Genomic DNA, 10969 nt, shown 5'->3' on the forward strand with positions numbered 1-10969 from the left:
GATGGACCTTGAGGGCGTTATGCTAAGTGAAATAAATCAGAGAAGGAAAGACAAATACTGTATGAACTCGCTTACACGTGGAAAATTTAAAAACCCGAATTCATAGAAATAGAGATCAGATTTGTGGTTGCCAGAGGTGGAGGGTGATGGGTGGGAGAACTGGGTGAAAGTGATCAAAAGGTAGAAACTTCCAGTTTTAGATAAATAAGTTCTGGAGATGTAATGTACAGCGTGGTGACTATGGTTAACAACACCATATTGTATATTTGAAAGTTAAGAAGAGAATGGATCTTAAAAGTTCTCATTACAAGGAAAAAATATAACTGTGTGGCGATGGATATCAACCACTTGTTGTGGTAAACATTTTGCACTATATACATATATCAGGCCATTATGTTGTACACCTTAAACTTATACAAGGTTATATGTCAGTGATATCTCAATAAAATTATATCTCAGTAAAACCGGGGGAGAAAAATGACCGAAATCTTTCATAGCCACTTAAAAAGCTGTTTTGGGAAATGGCTGAAAGAATTTCTTTAGGAAATGGGTTTCAAAAGGTAACCACAGATAAATCAGAATCATGACAACGAGCAGAAGGCAAGACTTCTCTCTTCACACAAGTGATCTGTTGGCCTGTCCTCCTCCTTTCTAGTACTATAGGGGTACTAGAAGTACTAGAGTACTCCTCGGGAGTACTAGAATATTGGAATACTCCTCGGGAGTACTAGAGTACTCCTCAGGAGTGCTAGAGTACTAGGACAGTTTTCAGGAGTGCTAGAGTACTCCTCAGGGAGAATTGAAAATTTGTCCCATCTGTGGCAGGAAATGTCCTCGGCTATTTTTTTTCTCCACAATATTTGGGGTTCTCAGCACCTCAACTGCATTATCTGTTGCATTTTCAATGTCCTTGGAATCATCTCAAACAGAGCAGACGTGAAAGGCCCAGGATCTCATCTATGCCTTCTTGGAAACAGAATGAAGGAACGGAGAGAGTGAAAGAGTTTCAGAGGAACAGAAAGACGAAGATGCTACCACTGAAGTAATAGTACTTTGTCTAGTATGAAACTTGTGGGGTTGGTTTATGAAACATGTGTCCTCTAGTTGAGTTCTAAGACTCGTCAAGACACGGGCTATGACCCAACCGCATTTCCTGAACACAAAGAGCAGCAGAATTGAACAGCTGCAGGAAGAGACTTTCCAGTGGCACCAAATGGTCTCCTTTCCTTCTTCTTCCTCCTCACCGTCCTCCATGAGATCTCCAGTTTTGTCCCATTTACCTTTATTTTTACAGTGCCTAACAGCACCAGGCTCAAAATATGTGCTTGAGAAATGTTTGATTGGAAGAGTCCTTGTGTAATGAACATGGCCATGGTCAGGCAGCTGTATTTGAATGCCAGTACCTCTTTTTTGCTGAAGTACTTTACAAAAAGGTGATCCTAGACAGAATCTGGAAAGAACCATACAATCAGCAAACATTTTCAAAATAAATGCTCTTTTCTGTTTGAATGGTGACAAATGCACATGATACAAAATTGGTTCCTAGTCTCCATCTTAAGGCATCATCGACTAGTTTCTTGTCTGTTTTCCAAAGATTAGAGATATTTTCTGCATACAGTAGTCCCCCACTTATCCGTTGGGGGGGGTGCCTTCCAAGACCAGTGGATGCCTGAAACCATGGATAGCACTGAACCCTATCTATGCTATGTTTTTTCCTATATATACATACATACTGATGGCAAAGTTTAATTTGTAAATTACGTTCAGTAAGACTATCTGAATTGCCAGCATCATTACTCTTGCACTTTGGGACCATTATCAAGTAAAATAAGTGTTACTTGAACACAGGACTGTGATACTGCAACAGTTGATCTGATAACTGAGACGGCCATCAAGTGACTGTTGGGGAGCATATACAGTGTGGAGGCCTTGGACAGAGGGATGATTCTTGTACTGGGTGGGAAGGAGCCAGACGGAGCAAGAGTTCATCATACGACTCAGTGCGCAATTTAAAACTTATGAATTGCTTATTTCTGGAAGTTTCCATTTAATATTTCAGACTGCAGTTGACCACAGGTAATTGAAAGCACAGAAAGCAAAACCATGGATAAGAGGGGGACTGCTATATATGTAAGTGGTGTCATACTAGATTCATTTCTAACATGACTTTTGTCATTTTCGGACACAATTTGGACATCAGATCCTTATAAGGATAAAGGACCACAGCTACCTCATTTTTAATGGTTTGTAATACATTAAATTCCTCGGAGAGCATTAAATACATTAAATCTCCCCTCGGAGAGCCCCAGGAGTTTGCATCTCTCCACCCTGCATGGTCCTTGAGTATAAACAACCGATTAGGGACCTATAACCATTGGATCTGAGGGTTTGAACAAAGTTTAAAGGTCACTTGTGCAAATATCTGAACAGACATGAATCTCCTTTACAGCTTCCCAAACAAGAGCTTATCCAGCATGTGTTTGTATCTTTGCAGAGAAGAGAAATTCTTTCCTTCAGAACATAATCAGCATAGTAATTTCATCAAGTGCTTTGAATTCAGGTCATTTCAAGGATGCCTTACTGTTCCCTGAGGACAAGGAAAAAATATTAGGTCTTCAGTTGAAAAATATTAAAAGTCTTACATACAGCCAGGCATCCAAGTCTGTGTAAGTCAGAAAGCCAAGCGAAGGACCCTGAAAATGCTAGTCCTTATCCTTAAGATGCAGTTGTCAAAACAACCTAACATTTGCACTGACCACAATACGTGGGATTTCAAACTTTTGGACAGAATCCAAAGTACTTTTTAGATTAGGGACCGTCTGGCAGCCACAGCGATTACAAAGAAAGACCTTTAAATTAGGCTCTGTTGAATATTCAAAAGGCCAAAAAAGGAAAGGACAGGCTTAGGGTGGAGCAGGCTGTGGGATGAAGCCATGGGCGTGGAGGAGTCTCCTGGGTCTGGGAGGCTCCCGCTGCACCTCAAGAAAGTGTCAAGGAACAGCCACTGCGTGGGTGGGAACTTTAGTTTCTATTTGGTCCAAGGCTTTCTGGGTATTTCAAACATTACACATCTACTAAGCTAGGCACTCTGCCCTCCCAAACCCTTTTCTCTAGAAAACGACAGTCTTGATATTTATCAAAGCAAGAACATGTACATAGCTTGAAACATCAGATAGCACCACCAGACTTTTGACGGATAACAGCAATCTCTACCCATCCCTCCCCACTCCCGAGCCCTTTCCCCACACTCCACTTTAATTCTTTTAGCTGACGGCATTTTGTTTAGGTGTTGCCCGCCTCTAAGTGGCCTTGACTCCAGATGGTGCCTTAACAGCCATCGCTGCCTCTTGTCCACCAGCCCTACCAGTAGGGGTCAAAGTTAAACTGGGCCTGGACATTAGGACTTGGTTGGAAGCTGACTGTCTTGGTGGCCAGCTGGATGCCCCCAAGCTCACAGCATGAGTGAGATGGGGAGGCTTCAGGAGTGGGTGAGGGAGACGTAGAGATGAGACTTGCGCTTGTCAAGGGGGATGGGGGCAGGGAGAGGGTTGGACTAGGTGTTTGGGTGCGGTAGGTGCAAACTATTACATTTAGAATGGATAAACAACAAGGTCCTACTGTATAGCACAGGGAGCGACATCTAATCTCCTGGAATGAACCGTAATGGAAAAGAATGTTTAAAGAAGAATATATGTGTGTGTGTGGCTGTCACTTTGCTGTACAGCAGCGACTGACACAACACTGTAAGCCAACTGTACTTCAATAAAAAAAAAAGAGTGGGTGAGGGGAGGGTTGGGGGAGATGGAATGGAGGATAAATAATTGCACGTGGTGACTGAGGAAAAGAGGATGGAATGAATTTTAAAACCAGAACCAACTCCCCAATTCTCATTCTGTTCCAAATAGAAAGAATCATTCTCCATTTTCTGACCAGAATCCCTCCCTTAAGATGGGAGCATTGGCTTCCCTGGTGGCGCAGTGGTTGAGAGTCCACCTTCCGATGCAGGGGACACGGGTTCGTGCCCCAGTCCGGGAAGATCCCACATGCTGCGGAGCGGCTGGGCCCGTGAGCCATGGCCGCTGAGCCTGCGCATCTGGAGCCTGTGCTCCGCAACGGGAGAGGCCACAACAGTGAAGGGCCCACGCACCGCAGAAAACCACAAAAACAAAAACAAAACAAAATGGGAGCATTGTCCTATGAGAACAGGAGGCTTTTGGCCCAGGGTGATTTCAGTGGTTTATCCTCTCATCCTGCAAATATCTGGAGGATTCCTCCAGAGCAGTTTTTTTTTCTTCATCAGGAGAGAAGAAACACACCTGACTTGTTTCTTTTTCTAGCTTCCTTGGCCTTGCTAAGAAAAAAATTATTTTGGAAATCTAAGCATCCTCTGCTAAGCCTTGGGGTTGTTTATCTAACTGTCACAGAGAACTTGTGTTCCTTTTGGTACAAAATAAAATACAAGAATCGGCACTAACCAGGAGACACAGGGTTCTTTGGGCTGACGCAGGCTGAGATGTACAGCCTGGGAGTTCTCATTCCTTCAAGTTCCTTTTGTGTGACCTCATACCAGCAATTTTCTCCTTGTGCAAACAATGGCACAGAACACTGTCCTCTTTACCCTGAGAGAGGAAAGAGCTTGTGTCTAGTTCCCTGTCTGTTCAGGCTCTTCATATGTCCTCAACAGACCTTCCACGGACTGGACTTCTCCCACTTCTTGGAACCATTTGGTTTTGTTCTGGTTATAAGGCAAATGGAAAACATCCTTTGAGGAACTCAAGTCTATGAGCTGTTGAGACTCCATCCTGAGATGCTGAAAGCTGTTCATGAAGGCTGGGAGAGAAGGTTAAATATGCTGAGACTTTAAAAAATAACTTTTATTTTTTTATACAATTTTAAATGTTACACTCCATTTATAGTTATTGCAAAGTATTGGCTGCATTCTCCATGTCGATACATCCTTCAGTCTATCTTACACCCAATAGTTTGTACCTCCCACTCCCTCACCCCTGTAGTGCCCCTCCCCCCCCACTGGTAACTACTAGTTTGTTCTCTAGATCTGTGAGGCTGCTTCTTTTTTGTTGTATTCACTGGTTTGTTGTATTTTTTAGATTCCACGTATAAGTGATGTCATACAGTATTTGTCTTTCTCTGACTTATTTCACTTAGCATACTGCCCTCCAACTCCATCCAGGTTGCTGCCAATGGCAAAATCTCCTTCTTTTTTATGGCTGAGTAGTATTCCACTGTGTGTGTGTGTGTGTGCGTGTGATCTCTCACATCATCTCTGTCCATCCTTCTGTTGATGGGACTGCCCTGAGACTTTCTATTGAGAGCATAGAATGTGCCAGAAGTTGTGCCAATCTATACACTACCTTATTTAATCCTCAAAACAATGATGTAGAAAGTGTGATTGTCTTTGTTCCACAAACAAGAAAACTGAACTCCGAGATGTCAAGTAACTCAGAAGGACACCCAGGAGACAGTGCAGAGTAAGGGTTAGTTAAGAGAATGAGCCTTCAAGGGGGTGGGGAACTGAGAGATGTTGGTCAAAGTGTACAAATAAGTTCTGGGGATGTGGCACACAGCAGGCAAGGTAGACTTCAGGGCAAACTGCTAGCATGATTGACTGTCCCTGACACCCAAGCAGGAGAGCTTAAGTCACATCTGAGTTACACCTGTCACTCAGTGCTGAGAGGACTCAGGGCTGCAGCTGGGCACCCACAACATCCAGTGACACTCACTGAGGCGCCACCACGAGGGCCTGGCAAAGCCACCCCACCTCCACAATACTCCACAGCGTCCCCAAGGTTCCCACACAAACACACGCGCCTTTGTGCATTGGTCGCCATGCTGTCTCCAGCAGACTGCTTCATCAGAGTCACCGTGGCTTCTCCTGCTGCATTTCATTGGTGCTGTGGTAGCAAAAGCTGCCAGGGCTTAACCGTAGGATGGAGACACAGCACTCTGGGCTAATGTGAAGAATTCTTGGCGGGGATGTGGAAACGTGCTTTGGATGAATAGAGATCAAAAGGCTGACTTTAATGATAGCTTCCTTAGAAATGCTTGGCATTTCGCAGAAGCCATCAAAGCCTGACATAGTCTGCATGGCTGAGTAATTGTCCTATAAGCAGAAACCTGAAGCTGTCTCTCTCTTTGGCTTCCGGTTTCTTGGGCCAAGCCCATCATCAGGACATAGACGAGATGTGGGCTGGGCAGCTTGCTTTGGGCTCTTAGTGACCCTGCAAGATGTGCTCTTTTTATGGCCCCGATCTTTTTCTTCTTTTAATTAATTAATTAAAAAACATTTTTCTCCTAAGCCTTCTGATGGGTAGGGCATGTCAGAATAATAGAAATTAAAACAAAGAGATGAAATATAACACTTTGAGAGTGTCCAGCCGGGAGTAGATTGTTTGTAATTATTTAATTATTCGTTGGCTGGGGGCACATCAGGGAAGACTTCCAGAAAGAGGAGTAGAACTTTCAAGGTAGAGCTGGAGGAGCTGGGAGAAAAGGAATTCCAGAGCCAGCAGAGCAAAGATGCAGGGGCAGGGAGGTGCCTCAGGTGTCCTGGGAACCAGAACCACTCGTGGCTAGCTGAAGGCATGAGCAGGAAGGACCACTGGAAAGGTAGGTCATTGTCTAGTCATTCCGAGCCTAGAGTGCAAAGCTCATGATTTTGGATTTAGCCTGGACCCTGGAGGTCAAACACTGGCTGATTTCATTCATCCTGCAGATGGCTTTTGTTTGGCCTGTATAGCATGTGTGTGTCTTTTTAATTTGATCCAAATTTTAAAAATATGGACATTTCACACACAAACCAGCTTCTCTTTAAACATGGGAAGATCTGGCTTCAAGGAGACAGTCAACAGGAGCCTAGTAGCTGATTCCCTTTCAGGCAAGCCACACAGGGACCCGCTAGCAACTGTCTACCCGCCTGGCCCACTGTGACTCATTTGTGGCCCCCTGCGGACCCTACCACAGAGAGGAGGGCCGTGCAGCATTGCGTGATGCCAGCTGGTATAGTCATGGGCACTAAACGTGTAATTTTCTCTTGACTCTTTCAGGTAATTTCTCAGGCACTTCTGGCTGCCCCTTTTGGGCTGCTCCTGGTTAGATTTAGGAAATCATTGGAATTTGTCCAACATACTATCAAGGATTTCCCATGATCTTCCACACCTTTCCTTTTATATCAGCCTTTAGAGCATCACTGCCTTCCATTTATTTCCCCTGAGCTACCCAAAGCCTGACCGCTGCTCTAGATGTCCAGACCCTTGCCTGTGTTAAGAGCAGTCTTATGCATTGGTCAGTGAGGAACAGAGGGTAATTATGTGCCGCCCCAGTCCTGCACCCAGGGCAGGCATCATTAATCAATCAATTCTGGCATGCCTCCCTGAGTTCAGACTCAGCATCAGAATCTTTCTCAACTGCACTTCAGGCAATCCCTACCAATCGATCAAGTCCAGTCATAGATTTGACATAATCTGACTTGCCCCAGGACAAGAGGATTTCTGATATAAACTGCCCAGTTGAGATAGGTCACAGGTATAGTCTTAGGGCTTTTTTCTCTTTCAAGATTTATGATGTTAGGATCTTCTTTCTGGGGGCTCCCAGTCATAGAGCTATTTCCCCCACCTACCTGAGTGTTACTGTTCTGTTAGATAATCCTAGGCGATAATAGTTTCCATTTATAAAAGCCTATTTTGTGCCAGGGCTTAAGATATGTAGTATTTTGCTGTCATGGCAACCCTGCAGCTAGTTACCATTATGCCTAGTTTACAAATAAGGCTCCAGGTGTTTAAGTGAATTTGACTACGATAATAAGTGCTGGTAAGGGTGGATGTTCAAACCCACAGCTATCCAGCTCCAAAGTCCAGCGTGTTTCTACCCTTTTACGCAATTTCCTTACTTCTCCCTTCAAGTTCTGAGTTAGGGGAAAACCTTACTCCTTCACATCTGGAGGAACAAGAATCTTTCCTTCCTATTCAGATTCCAGGGACTCAAAGGAATCACGCTTAGGTCTGAAGGATGCTTAGCCTAAAGACCCTCAATCTAGAGAAGCCCCAATGTTTGTAGCTACCACTTGCTCCGAACGGTACAAGCGCCTATTACTGGAGGCTTGACTTGGGAGCCCCAGGCAAGGAACTCCTCCTCTGATACGTTGCTGGTCGAGAAGGCCACAGAGGCCGCCCCTCCACTGCTCCCCGGCCCTGCACTGATGAGGACGGTCTGACTGGGTGTTGGCTCACATTTACCGAGCACCTACGATTCATCAGGCTCTGTGCTAGGCGCTCTGAGCGCAGGTCCTTTGATCCAGTTGATGGTCTTTGAACCACACCATGTCACAGTGCTCCAAATAAACCCACTCCTCTAGATGATCACGCAGAGTAGGTGTCCACAGATGAGAACAAAGAGGGCACGAGGCAGGAAACTTGGCTTCTAGCCCCACACTTGGAGGGAATGAAAGTCATAAGGCAAAAAGAAGACGTCTCTTGGCAACTGTCCTCAGGTACCTGGGATTCTGAACAGAATCCCAGCCACAGATGTGAGAATGAATCAAGAACAGACATGAGAAAAGTCGAAACTAACGAAGAGTAGAAATCAGCACTTTTTCATGCTGTCGGTGATGCCTCGCACCAAAGTCTCCATCAGCCAAGTGCAGACTTGGTGACGTTCCGAGGGAAATTAGCGGGGCCCAAAGCAGTCACTTCACACACTAGGAAACCAAAGGCGTTTTCTTCTTTCCTGTCAAGAGGAAGAAAAATAGATCGAACAAATAACCTCATTCAAGTGAAATCTGATGGAAAGCTGGTTGTAGGGCCTTCGCAATGCCTGGTGTGTAGTGGCCATCCATCCCCACTTGCCCAGGACAGTCTCGTGTTATGCTGGTTGTCTCAGTGTAATTACAGAACATACTCCTCTTTCCCCTAAAAAGTGTCCTGATTTTGACGATAACCTGACTATACAGTCACTTTGCTTCCGTAGCAGGTTTCAACTTACTGCCCCTTTGGCCTGCGCACAATATATTGGGTTGAGTGTATTTCCAGTGTTCAAGGAAAAGTTAGTCTGCACAGAAATCCAAGTTGTCAGAAAGAAGCCTGTGCTGATGAAATTTCCGCTCTTCCCCCTCAATCTGCTGCGCGCACACACACGCAGCATCTGCTGTCAGTCAAATCTTGGATCAGTCTTGCAAGCTTTTATGAATCTCAATTCCACGACTAAATGTCTATTGGAGTCACAGGCAGAAGGTGCAGATATGGAAGCTTCGAGTGGATTTAGGGGTGATGCAGCAAATATCTGTACTGGGCAGAAGACTGGGAAGTAGGGCTCGGGGCCTCCCAAAGTATGCAATAGTTATAATAAATCAGGCCGCGTGTGTGTCAAAAGGGGAAAGGTCGGTCTCTCTTGTTCCCCTTTCCATCTTGTCTACCTCCTAACCCGACCCCAGTTGACTCATCCCAGGAGCCCTTTTCTGTTCATTCCAAACAGGATATTCAGTTTCCTCCTGCAGCCGAGACAAGCCGGCCAGATAAACACTGGCCAAGAAGACCGGGCTTCCTTGGCTGGTAATTGAGGAGTTCAGCAGGCGGGAGTCAGGGCTCTGTGGTCAGGGTGGCATCTCATTTTGGATACACACCTTGTATTAGTTCCTATCACGTGCAGCTTTGAAGGCCAATCAGAGGGCCATGGAACGCCCCATTTTCCTGCGAGTGTGAAAACCAGCTCCCTCCCTCACACTGACGAGAAGAGGCAAACTTTAAAAGAGTGGGACAAGAGCGTCACCTAGTGGCAAAAGCATAGTTCATTCATTTGAGAGAAGAAACGTAGTGTTGACTACTATATATAAAAGATAACTAATGAGAACCTACTGCATAGCACAGGAGCACTATTCGGTGCTCTGTGATGACCTATATGGGAATGGAGTCTAGAAGAGAATGCATATATGTATATACATATGGCCGATTCACTTTGCTGTACGGCGGAAACTAACAACATTGTAAATCAACGATACTCTAATTTAAAAAATAAAAATAAATAAATAAAGGTAGTGTTGAAAGACCCGTGGAATGTCTGCTGCTTCCTAGGGGTTAATGTTCACAGCACAGAGGTGCTTTGGGATCAGGAATTGAAGAGAAAGAGCCCCTGTCCTAAAAGAACCCAGTTTTATCGAGGGACACTGACATGTACAAAAATTAGAAGTGTGATACCTGCTGGGATGGCGGGAACGTGGGGTGTTTTGAAAACGCAGAAAAGGGACACTTGCTGGTGGAATCAAGGAATGTGTCACAGAGGTGCTGAGCCTAAGATTAAGTGGGAGTTAATTAGCTCCGGTCTTGGCTCACCCATCCCAGCGAGGTTGAGCGTGGCACACGGCATCCACCGGCTTACACTTTCCTGTGACGTGCCCACATTTCTCAGATTGCTGCAAAAAGCGAAACTAAATGGAACGTTTTCTTCCTAAACACACACCGGATGGGGGGTTTTCATCTTTTTTGGCTGCACCACGCATCACGTAGGATCTTAGTTCCCTGACCAGGGTTTGAACCTGCACCCCCTGCATTGGAAGCGTGAAGTCTTAACCACTGGACCGCCAGGGAAGTCCGGTTTTCATCTTTAACATAACATATATTAGCTTTTTAAAAGGCCTGCCCCACATTGAACTGTGGGAACTTACGAAGCATCTTTTTTTTCTCGGCTGCGTCGGGTCTTCGTTGCTGCACGCGGGCTTTCTCTAGTTGCGGTGAGTGGGGGCTACTCTTCGTTGCAGTGTGTGTGCTTCTCACCACGGTGCCTTCTCGTTGCGGAGCACGGGCTCTAGGCGCACGGGCTGCAGTAGTTGTGGCTAACGGGCTCTAGGCATGCCGACTTCAGTAGCTGTGGCGCACGGGCTTAGCTGCTCCGGGGCATGTGGGATCTTCCTGGACCAGGGATCGAACCCATGTCCCCCGCATTGGCAGGTGGATTCTTAACC

This window comes from Pseudorca crassidens, chromosome 10 (assembly GCF_039906515.1).
Source record: "Pseudorca crassidens isolate mPseCra1 chromosome 10, mPseCra1.hap1, whole genome shotgun sequence".
Lineage (NCBI taxonomy): Eukaryota > Metazoa > Chordata > Mammalia > Artiodactyla > Delphinidae > Pseudorca > Pseudorca crassidens.